The sequence below is a fragment of the Tachypleus tridentatus genome, chromosome 6 (assembly GCF_004210375.1).
Source record: "Tachypleus tridentatus isolate NWPU-2018 chromosome 6, ASM421037v1, whole genome shotgun sequence".
In the NCBI taxonomy this organism is placed as follows: domain Eukaryota; kingdom Metazoa; phylum Arthropoda; class Merostomata; order Xiphosura; family Limulidae; genus Tachypleus; species Tachypleus tridentatus.
Window position 1 is genome coordinate 116,566,690 of NC_134830.1, and position 13,295 is coordinate 116,579,984.

Here is a 13,295-nt window from a genome sequence, read left to right on the forward strand (position 1 = left end):
ATAACTTGTATGTTCTTATGATACAGTGGTGATGTTAGGAAGATAACTTGTATGTTCTTATGATACAGTGGTGATGTTAGGAAGATAACTTGTATGTTCTTATGATACAGTGGTGATGTTAGGAAGATAACTTGTATGTTCTTATGATACAGTGGTGATGTTAGGAAGATAACCTGTATGTTCTTATGATACAGTGGTGATGTTAGGAAGATAACTTGTATGTTCTTATGATACAGTGGTGATGTTAGGAAGATAACTTGTATGTTCTTATGATACAGTGGTGATGTTAGGAAGATAACTTGTATGTTCTTATGATACAGTGGTGATGTTAGGAAGATAACTTGTATGTTCTTATGATACAGTGGTGATGTTAGGAAGATAACTTGTATGTTCTTATGATACAGTGGTGATGTTAGGAAGATAACTTGTATGTTCTTATGATACAGTGGTGATGTTAGGAAGATAACCTGTATGTTCTTATGATACAGTGGTGATGTTAGGAAGATAACTTGTATGTTCTTATGATACAGTGGTGATGTTAGGAAGATAACTTGTATGTTCTTATGATACAGTGGTGATGTTAACTTGTATGTTCTTATGATACAGTGGTGATGTTAGGAAGATAACTTGTATGTTCTTATGATACAGTGGTGATGTTAGGAAGATAACTTGTATGTTCTTATGATACAGTGGTGATGTTAGGAAGATAACTTGTATGTTCTTATGATACAGTGGTGATGTTAGGAAGATAACTTGTATGTTCTTATGATACAGTGGTGATGTTAGGAAGATAACTTGTATGTTCTTATGATACAGTGGTGATGTTAGGAAGATAACTTGTATGTTCTTATGATACAGTGGTGATGTTAGGAAGATAACTTGTATGTTCTTATGATACAGTGGTGATGTTAGGAAGATAACTTGTATGTTCTTATGATACAGTGGTGATGTTAGGAAGATAACTTGTATGTTCTTATGATACAGTGGTGATGTTAGGAAGATAACTTGTATGTTCTTATGATACAGTGGTGATGTTAGGAAGATAACTTGTATGTTCTTATGATACAGTGGTGATGTTAGGAAGATAACTTGTATGTTCTTATGATACAGTGGTGATGTTAGGAAGATAACTTGTATGTTCTTATGATACAGTGGTGATGTTAGGAAGATAACTTGTATGTTCTTATGATACAGTGGTGATGTTAGGAAGATAACCTGTATGTTCTTATGATACAGTGGTGATGTTAGGAAGATAACTTGTATGTTCTTATGATACAGTGGTGATGTTAGGAAGATAACTTGTATGTTCTTATGATACAGTGGTGATGTTAGGAAGATAACTTGTATGTTCTTATGATACAGTGGTGATGTTAGGAAGATAACTTGTATGTTCTTATGATACAGTGGTGATGTTAGGAAGATAACCTGTATGTTCTTATGATACAGTGGTGATGTTAGGAAGATAACTTGTATGTTCTTATGATACAGTGGTGATGTTAGAAGAAGATAACAGTGGTGATGTTTGTATATTCTTATGATACAGTGGTGATGTTAGGAAGATAACTTGTATGTTCTTATGATACAGTGGTGATGTTAGGAAGATAACTTGTATGTTCTTATGATACAGTGGTGATGTTAGGAAGATAACTTGTATGTTCTTATGATACAGTGGTGATGTTAGGAAGATAACTTGTATGTTCTTATGATACAGTGGTGATGTTAGGAAGATAACTTGTATGTTCTTATGATACAGTGGTGATGTTAGGAAGATAACTTGTATGTTCTTATGATACAGTGTATGTTAGGAAGATCTTATGATACAGTGGTGATGTTAGGAAGATAACTTGTATGTTCTTATGATACAGTGGTGATGTTAGGAAGATAACTTGTATGTTCTTATGATACAGTGGTGATGTTAGGAAGATAACTTGTATGTTCTTATGATACAGTGGTGATGTTAGGAAGATAACTTGTATGTTCTTATGATACAGTGGTGATGTTAGGAAGATAACTTGTATATTCTTATAATACAGTGGTGATGTTAGGAAGATAATATGTTCTTATGATACAGTGGTGATGTTAGGAAGATAATGTATGTCTTATGATACAGTGGTGATGTTAGGAAGATAACTTGTATGTTCTTATGATACAGTGGTGATGTTAGGAAGATAACTTGTATGTTCTTATGATACAGTGGTGATGTTAGGAAGATAACTTGTATGTTCTTATGATACAGTGGTGATGTTAGGAAGATAACTTGTATGTTCTTATGATACAGTGGTGATGTTAGGAAGATAACTTGTATGTTCTTATGATACAGTGGTGATGTTAGGAAGATAACTTGTATGTTCTTATGATACAGTGGTGATGTTAGGAAGATAACTTGTATGTTCTTATGATACAGTGGTGATGTTAGGAAGATAACTTGTATGTTCTTATGATACAGTGGTGATGTTAGGAAGATAACTTGTATGTTCTTATGATACAGTGGTGATGTTAGGAAGATAACCTGTATGTTCTTATGATACAGTGGTGATGTTAGGAAGATAACTTGTATGTTCTTATGATACAGTGGTGATGTTAGGAAGATAACTTGTATGTTCTTATGATACAGTGGTGATGTTAGGAAGATAACTTGTATGTTCTTATGATACAGTGGTGATGTTAGGAAGATAACAGTGGTGATGTTAGGAAGATAACCTTGTATGTTCTTATGATACAGTGGTGATGTTAGGAAGATAACTTGTATGTTCTTATGATACAGTGGTGATGTTAGGAAGATAACTTGTATGTTCTTATGATACAGTGGTGATGTTAGGAAGATAACTTGTATGTTCTTATGATACAGTGGTGATGTTAGGAAGATAACTTGTATGTTCTTATGATACAGTGGTGATGTTAGGAAGATAACTTGTATGTTCTTATGATACAGTGGTGATGTTAGGAAGATAACCTGTATGTTCTTATGATACAGTGGTGATGTTAGGAAGATAACTTGTATGTTCTTATGATACAGTGGTGATGTTAGGAAGATAACTTGTATGTTCTTATGATACAGTGGTGATGTTAGGAAGATAACTTGTATGTTCTTATGATACAGTGGTGATGTTAGGAAGATAACTTGTATGTTCTTATGATACAGTGGTGATGTTAGGAAGATAACTTGTATGTTCTTATGATACAGTGGTGATGTTAGGAAGATAACCTTGTATGTTCTTATGATACAGTGGTGATGTTAGGAAGATAACTTGTATGTTCTTATGATACAGTGGTGATGTTAGGAAGATAACTTGTATGTTCTTATGATACAGTGGTGATGTTAGGAAGATAACTTGTATGTTCTTATGATACAGTGGTGATGTTAGGAAGATAACTTGTATGTTCTTATGATACAGTGGTGATGTTAGGAAGATAACTTGTATGTTCTTATGATACAGTGGTGATGTTAGGAAGATAACCTGTATGTATGTTCTTATGATACAGTGGTGATGTTAGGAAGATAACTTGTATGTTCTTATGATACAGTGGTGATGTTAGGAAGATAACTTGTATGTTCTTATGATACAGTGGTGATGTTAGGAAGATAACTTGTATGTTCTTATGATACAGTGGTGATGTTAGGAAGATAACTTGTATGTTCTTATGATACAGTGGTGATGTTAGGAAGATAACTTGTATGTTCTTATGATACAGTGGTGATGTTAGGAAGATAACTTGTATGTTCTTATGATACAGTGGTGATGTTAGGAAGATAACCTGTATGTTCTTATGATACAGTGGTGATGTTAGGAAGATAACCTGTATGTTCTTATGATACAGTGGTGATGTTAGGAAGATAACTTGTATGTTCTTATGATACAGTGGTGATGTTAGGAAGATAACTTGTATGTTCTTATGATACAGTGGTGATGTTAGGAAGATAACTTGTATGTTCTTATGATACAGTGGTGATGTTAGGAAGATAACTTGTATGTTCTTATGATACAGTGGTGATGTTAGGAAGATAACTTGTATGTTCTTATGATACAGTGGTGATGTTAGGAAGATAACTTGTATGTTCTTATGATACAGTGGTGATGTTAGGAAGATAACTTGTATGTTCTTATGATACAGTGGTGATGTTAGGAAGATAACTTGTATGTTCTTATGATACAGTGGTGATGTTAGAAGAAGATAACAGTGGTATGTAGGAAGATCTTATGATACAGTGGTGATGTTAGGAAGATAACTTGTATGTTCTTATGATACAGTGGTGATGTTAGGAAGATAACTTGTATGTTCTTATGATACAGTGGTGATGTTAGGAAGATAACTTGTATGTTCTTATGATACAGTGGTGATGTTAGGAAGATAACTTGTATGTTCTTATGATACAGTGGTGATGTTAGGAAGATAACTTGTATGTTCTTATGATACAGTGGTGATGTTAGGAAGATAACTTGTATGTTCTTATGATACAGTGGTGATGTTAGGAAGATAACTTGTATGTTCTTATGATACAGTGGTGATGTTAGGAAGATAACTTGTATGTTCTTATGATACAGTGGTGATGTTAGGAAGATAACCTGTATGTTCTTATGATACAGTGGTGATGTTAGGAAGATAACTTGTATGTTCTTATGATACAGTGGTGATGTTAGGAAGATAACTTGTATGTTCTTATGATACAGTGGTGATGTTAGGAAGATAACTTGTATGTTCTTATGATACAGTGGTGATGTTAGGAAGATAACTTGTATGTTCTTATGATACAGTGGTGATGTTAGGAAGATAACTTGTATGTTCTTATGATACAGTGGTGATGTTAGGAAGATAACTTGTATGTTCTTATGATACAGTGGTGATGTTAGGAAGATAACTTGTATGTTCTTATGATACAGTGGTGATGTTAGGAAGATAACTTGTATGTTCTTATGATACAGTGGTGATGTTAGGAAGATAACTTGTATGTTCTTATGATACAGTGGTGATGTTAGGAAGATAACTTGTATGTTCTTATGATACAGTGGTGATGTTAGGAAGATAACTTGTATGTTCTTATGATACAGTGGTGATGTTAGGAAGATAACTTGTATGTTCTTATGATACAGTGGTGATGTTAGGAAGATAACTTGTATGTTCTTATGATACAGTGGTGATGTTAGGAAGATAACTTGTATGTTCTTATGATACAGTGGTGATGTTAGGAAGATAACTTGTATGTTCTTATGATACAGTGGTGATGTTAGGAAGATAACTTGTATGTTCTTATGATACAGTGGTGATGTTAGGAAGATAACTTGTATGTTCTTATGATACAGTGGTGATGTTAGGAAGATAACTTGTATGTTCTTATGATACAGTGGTGATGTTAGGAAGATAACTTGTATGTTCTTATGATACAGTGGTGATGTTAGGAAGATAACTTGTATGTTCTTATGATACAGTGGTGATGTTAGGAAGATAACTTGTATGTTCTTATGATACAGTGGTGATGTTAGGAAGATAACTTGTATGTTCTTATGATACAGTGGTGATGTTAGGAAGATAACTTGTATGTTCTTATGATACAGTGGTGATGTTAGGAAGATAACTTGTATGTTCTTATGATACAGTGGTGATGTTAGGAAGATAACTTGTATGTTCTTATGATACAGTGGTGATGTTAGGAAGATAACTTGTATGTTCTTATGATACAGTGGTGATGTTAGGAAGATAACTTGTATGTTCTTATGATACAGTGGTGATGTTAGGAAGATAACTTGTATGTTCTTATGATACAGTGGTGATGTTAGGAAGATAACTTGTATGTTCTTATGATACAGTGGTGATGTTAGGAAGATAACTTGTATGTTCTTATGATACAGTGGTGATGTTAGGAAGATAACTTGTATGTTCTTATGATACAGTGGTGATGTTAGGAAGATAACTTGTATGTTCTTATGATACAGTGGTGATGTTAGGAAGATAACTTGTATGTTCTTATGATACAGTGGTGATGTTAGGAAGATAACTTGTATGTTCTTATGATACAGTGGTGATGTTAGGAAGATAACTTGTATGTTCTTATGATACAGTGGTGATGTTAGGAAGATAACTTGTATGTTCTTATGATACAGTGGTGATGTTAGGAAGATAACTTGTATGTTCTTATGATACAGTGGTGATGTTAGGAAGATAACTTGTATGTTCTTATGATACAGTGGTGATGTTAGGAAGATAACCTGTATGTTCTTATGATACAGTGGTGATGTTAGGAAGATAACTTGTATGTTCTTATGATACAGTGGTGATGTTAGGAAGATAACTTGTATGTTCTTATGATACAGTGGTGATGTTAGGAAGATAACTTGTATGTTCTTATGATACAGTGGTGATGTTAGGAAGATAACTTGTATGTTCTTATGATACAGTGGTGATGTTAGGAAGATAACTTGTATGTTCTTATGATACAGTGGTGATGTTAGGAAGATAACTTGTATGTTCTTATGATACAGTGGTGATGTTAGGAAGATAACTTGTATGTTCTTATGATACAGTGGTGATGTTAGGAAGATAACTTGTATGTTCTTATGATACAGTGGTGATGTTAGGAAGATAACTTGTATGTTCTTATGATACAGTGGTGATGTTAGGAAGATAACTTGTATGTTCTTATGATACAGTGGTGATGTTAGGAAGATAACCTGTATGTTCTTATGATACAGTGGTGATGTTAGGAAGATAACCTGTATGTTCTTATGATACAGTGGTGATGTTAGGAAGATAACTTGTATGTTCTTATGATACAGTGGTGATGTTAGGAAGATAACTTGTATGTTCTTATGATACAGTGGTGATGTTAGGAAGATAACTTGTATGTTCTTATGATACAGTGGTGATGTTAGGAAGATAACTTGTATGTTCTTATGATACAGTGGTGATGTTAGGAAGATAACTTGTATGTTCTTATGATACAGTGGTGATGTTAGGAAGATAACTTGTATGTTCTTATGATACAGTGGTGATGTTAGGAAGATAACCTGTATGTTCTTATGATACAGTGGTGATGTTAGGAAGATAACTTGTATGTTCTTATGATACAGTGGTGATGTTAGGAAGATAACTTGTATGTTCTTATGATACAGTGGTGATGTTAGGAAGATAACTTGTATGTTCTTATGATACAGTGGTGATGTTAGGAAGATAACTTGTATGTTCTTATGATACAGTGGTGATGTTAGGAAGATAACTTGTATGTTCTTATGATACAGTGGTGATGTTAGGAAGATAACTTGTATGTTCTTATGATACAGTGGTGATGTTAGGAAGATAACTTGTATGTTCTTATGATACAGTGGTGATGTTAGGAAGATAACTTGTATGTTCTTATGATACAGTGGTGATGTTAGGAAGATAACTTGTATGTTCTTATGATACAGTGGTGATGTTAGGAAGATAACTTGTATGTTCTTATGATACAGTGGTGATGTTAGGAAGATAACTTGTATGTTCTTATGATACAGTGGTGATGTTAGGAAGATAACTTGTATGTTCTTATGATACAGTGGTGATGTTACGAAGATAACCTGTATGTTCTTATGATACAGTGGTGATGTTAGGAAGATAACTTGTATGTTCTTATGATACAGTGGTGATGTTAGGAAGATAACCTGTATGTTCTTATGATACAGTGGTGATGTTAGGAAGATAACTTGTATGTTCTTATGATACAGTGGTGATGTTAGGAAGATAACCTGTATGTTCTTATGATACAGTGGTGATGTTAGGAAGATAACTTGTATGTTCTTATGATACAGTGGTGATGTTAGGAAGATAACTTGTATGTTCTTATGATACAGTGGTGATGTTAGGAAGATAACTTGTATGTTCTTATGATACAGTGGTGATGTTAGGAAGATAACTTGTATGTTCTTATGATACAGTGGTGATGTTAGGAAGATAACTTGTATGTTCTTATGATACAGTGGTGATGTTAGGAAGATAACTTGTATGTTCTTATGATACAGTGGTGATGTTAGGAAGATAACCTGTATGTTCTTATGATACAGTGGTGATGTTAGGAAGATAACTTGTATGTTCTTATGATACAGTGGTGATGTTAGGAAGATAACTTGTATGTTCTTATGATACAGTGGTGATGTTAGGAAGATAACTTGTATGTTCTTATGATACAGTGGTGATGTTAGGAAGATAACTTGTATGTTCTTATGATACAGTGGTGATGTTAGGAAGATAACTTGTATGTTCTTATGATACAGTGGTGATGTTAGGAAGATAACTTGTATGTTCTTATGATACAGTGGTGATGTTAGGAAGATAACTTGTATGTTCTTATGATACAGTGGTGATGTTAGGAAGATAACCTGTATGTTCTTATGATACAGTGGTGATGTTAGGAAGATAACTTGTATGTTCTTATGATACAGTGGTGATGTTAGGAAGATAACCTGTATGTTCTTATGATACAGTGGTGATGTTAGGAAGATAACTTGTATGTTCTTATGATACAGTGGTGATGTTAGGAAGATAACTTGTATGTTCTTATGATACAGTGGTGATGTTAGGAAGATAACTTGTATGTTCTTATGATACAGTGGTGATGTTAGGAAGATAACTTGTATGTTCTTATGATACAGTGGTGATGTTAGGAAGATAACTTGTATGTTCTTATGATACAGTGGTGATGTTAGGAAGATAACTTGTATGTTCTTATGATACAGTGGTGATGTTAGGAAGATAACTTGTATGTTCTTATGATACAGTGGTGATGTTAGGAAGATAACCTGTATGTTCTTATGATACAGTGGTGATGTTAGGAAGATAACTTGTATGTTCTTATGATACAGTGGTGATGTTAGGAAGATAACCTGTATGTTCTTATGATACAGTGGTGATGTTAGGAAGATAACTTGTATGTTCTTATGATACAGTGGTGATGTTAGGAAGATAACTTGTATGTTCTTATGATACAGTGGTGATGATACAGTGGTGTATGTCTTATGATACAGTGGTGATGTTAGGAAGATAACTTGTATGTTCTTATGATACAGTGGTGATGTTAGGAAGATAACTTGTATGTTCTTATGATACAGTGGTGATGTTAGGAAGATAACTTGTATGTTCTTATGATACAGTGGTGATGTTAGGAAGATAACTTGTATGTTCTTATGATACAGTGGTGATGTTAGGAAGATAACTTGTATGTTCTTATGATACAGTGGTGATGTTAGGAAGATAACTTGTATGTTCTTATGATACAGTGGTGATGTTAGGAAGATAACTTGTATGTTCTTATGATACAGTGGTGATGTTAGGAAGATAACTTGTATGTTCTTATGATACAGTGGTGATGTTAGGAAGATAACTTGTATGTTCTTATGATACAGTGGTGATGTTAGGAAGATAACTTGTATGTTCTTATGATACAGTGGTGATGTTAGGAAGATAACTTGTATGTTCTTATGATACAGTGGTGATGTTAGGAAGATAACCTGTATGTTCTTATGATACAGTGGTGATGTTAGGAAGATAACTTGTATGTTCTTATGATACAGTGGTGATGTTAGGAAGATAACTTGTATGTTCTTATGATACAGTGGTGATGTTAGGAAGATAACTTGTATGTTCTTATGATACAGTGGTGATGTTAGGAAGATAACCTGTATGTTCTTATGATACAGTGGTGATGTTAGGAAGATAACTTGTATGTTCTTATGATACAGTGGTGATGTTAGGAAGATAACTTGTATGTTCTTATGATACAGTGGTGATGTTAGGAAGATAACTTGTATGTTCTTATGATACAGTGGTGATGTTAGGAAGATAACTTGTATGTTCTTATGATACAGTGGTGATGTTAGGAAGATAACTTGTATGTTCTTATGATACAGTGGTGATGTTAGGAAGATAACTTGTATGTTCTTATGATACAGTGGTGATGTTAGGAAGATAACTTGTATGTTCTTATGATACAGTGGTGATGTTAGGAAGATAACTTGTATGTTCTTATGATACAGTGGTGATGTTAGGAAGATAACTTGTATGTTCTTATGATACAGTGGTGATGTTAGGAAGATAACTTGTATGTTCTTATGATACAGTGGTGATGTTAGGAAGATAACTTGTATGTTCTTATGATACAGTGGTGATGTTAGGAAGATAACTTGTATGTTCTTATGATACAGTGGTGATGTTAGGAAGATAACTTGTATGTTCTTATGATACAGTGGTGATGTTAGGAAGATAACTTGTATGTTCTTATGATACAGTGGTGATGTTAGGAAGATAACTTGTATGTTCTTATGATACAGTGGTGATGTTAGGAAGATAACTTGTATGTTCTTATGATACAGTGGTGATGTTAGGAAGATAACTTGTATGTTCTTATGATACAGTGGTGATGTTAGGAAGATAACTTGTATGTTCTTATGATACAGTGGTGATGTTAGGAAGATAACTTGTATGTTCTTATGATACAGTGGTGATGTTAGGAAGATAACTTGTATGTTCTTATGATACAGTGGTGATGTTAGGAAGATAACCTGTATGTTCTTATGATACAGTGGTGATGTTAGGAAGATAACTTGTATGTTCTTATGATACAGTGGTGATGTTAGGAAGATAACTTGTATGTTCTTATGATACAGTGGTGATGTTAGGAAGATAACTTGTATGTTCTTATGATACAGTGGTGATGTTAGGAAGATAATGTATGTTCTTATGATACAGTGGTGATGTTAGGAAGATTAGTATGTTCTTATGATACAGTGGTGATGTAGGAAGATAACTTGTATGTTCTTATGATACAGTGGTGATGTTAGGAAGATAACTTGTATGTTCTTATGATACAGTGGTGATGTTAGGAAGATAACTTGTATGTTCTTATGATACAGTGGTGATGTTAGGAAGATAACTTGTATGTTCTTATGATACAGTGGTGATGTTAGGAAGATAACTTGTATGTTCTTATGATACAGTGGTGATGTTAGGAAGATAACTTGTATGTTCTTATGATACAGTGGTGATGTTAGGAAGATAACTTGTATGTTCTTATGATACAGTGGTGATGTTAGGAAGATAACTTGTATGTTCTTATGATACAGTGGTGATGTTAGGAAGATAACCTGTATGTTCTTATGATACAGTGGTGATGTTAGGAAGATAACTTGTATGTTCTTATGATACAGTGGTGATGTTAGGAAGATAACCTGTATGTTCTTATGATACAGTGGTGATGTTAGGAAGATAACTTGTATGTTCTTATGATACAGTGGTGATGTTAGGAAGATAACTTGTATGTTCTTATGATACAGTGGTGATGTTAGGAAGATAACTTGTATGTTCTTATGATACAGTGGTGATGTTAGGAAGATAACTTGTATGTTCTTATGATACAGTGGTGATGTTAGGAAGATAACTTGTATGTTCTTATGATACAGTGGTGATGTTAGGAAGATAACTTGTATGTTCTTATGATACAGTGGTGATGTTAGGAAGATAACTTGTATGTTCTTATGATACAGTGGTGATGTTAGGAAGATAACTTGTATGTTCTTATGATACAGTGGTGATGTTAGGAAGATAACTTGTATGTTCTTATGATACAGTGGTGATGTTAGGAAGATAACTTGTATGTTCTTATGATACAGTGGTGATGTTAGGAAGATAACCTGTATGTTCTTATGATACAGTGGTGATGTTAGGAAGATAACTTGTATGTTCTTATGATACAGTGGTGATGTTAGGAAGATAACTTGTATGTTCTTATGATACAGTGGTGATGTTAGGAAGATAACTTGTATGTTCTTATGATACAGTGGTGATGTTAGGAAGATAACTTGTATGTTCTTATGATACAGTGGTGATGTTAGGAAGATAACTTGTATGTTCTTATGATACAGTGGTGATGTTAGGAAGATAACTTGTATGTTCTTATGATACAGTGGTGATGTTAGGAAGATAACTTGTATGTTCTTATGATACAGTGGTGATGTTAGGAAGATAACTTGTATGTTCTTATGATACAGTGGTGATGTTAGGAAGATAACTTGTATGTTCTTATGATACAGTGGTGATGTTAGGAAGATAACTTGTATGTTCTTATGATACAGTGGTGATGTTAGGAAGATAACTTGTATGTTCTTATGATACAGTGGTGATGTTAGGAAGATAACTTGTATGTTCTTATGATACAGTGGTGATGTTAGGAAGATAACTTGTATGTTCTTATGATACAGTGGTGATGTTAGGAAGATAACTTGTATGTTCTTATGATACAGTGGTGATGTTAGGAAGATAACTTGTATGTTCTTATGATACAGTGGTGATGTTAGGAAGATAACTTGTATGTTCTTATGATACAGTGGTGATGTTAGGAAGATAACTTGTATGTTCTTATGATACAGTGGTGATGTTAGGAAGATAACTTGTATGTTCTTATGATACAGTGGTGATGTTAGGAAGATAACTTGTATGTTCTTATGATACAGTGGTGATGTTAGGAAGATAACTTGTATGTTCTTATGATACAGTGGTGATGTTAGGAAGATAACTTGTATGTTCTTATGATACAGTGGTGATGTTAGGAAGATAACTTGTATGTTCTTATGATACAGTGGTGATGTTAGGAAGATAACCTGTATGTTCTTATGATACAGTGGTGATGTTAGGAAGATAACTTGTATGTTCTTATGATACAGTGGTGATGTTAGGAAGATAACTTGTATGTTCTTATGATACAGTGGTGATGTTAGGAAGATAACTTGTATGTTCTTATGATACAGTGGTGATGTTAGGAAGATAACTTGTATGTTCTTATGATACAGTGGTGATGTTAGGAAGATAACCTGTATGTTCTTATGATACAGTGGTGATGTTAGGAAGATAACTTGTATGTTCTTATGATACAGTGGTGATGTTAGGAAGATAACTTGTATGTTCTTATGATACAGTGGTGATGTTAGGAAGATAACTTGTATGTTCTTATGATACAGTGGTGATGTTAGGAAGATAACTTGTATGTTCTTATGATACAGTGGTGATGTTAGGAAGATAACTTGTATGTTCTTATGATACAGTGGTGATGTTAGGAAGATAACTTGTATGTTCTTATGATACAGTGGTGATGTTAGGAAGATAACTTGTATGTTCTTATGATACAGTGGTGATGTTAGGAAGATAACTTGTATGTTCTTATGATACAGTGGTGATGTTAGGAAGATAACTTGTATGTTCTTATGATACAGTGGTGATGTTAGGAAGATAACTTGTATGTTCTTATGATACAGTGGTGATGTTAGGAAGATAACTTGTAT

The 13,295-nt window shown here is 33.6% G+C and overlaps 1 protein-coding gene across 1 annotated transcript in view; it reads right to left on the reverse strand.

Moving 5' to 3' along the window:
• Positions 1–13,295, reverse strand: part of LOC143253386 (uncharacterized) — an 87,975-nt gene that overhangs the window by 37,080 nt on the left and 37,600 nt on the right. The window lies entirely within an intron of this gene.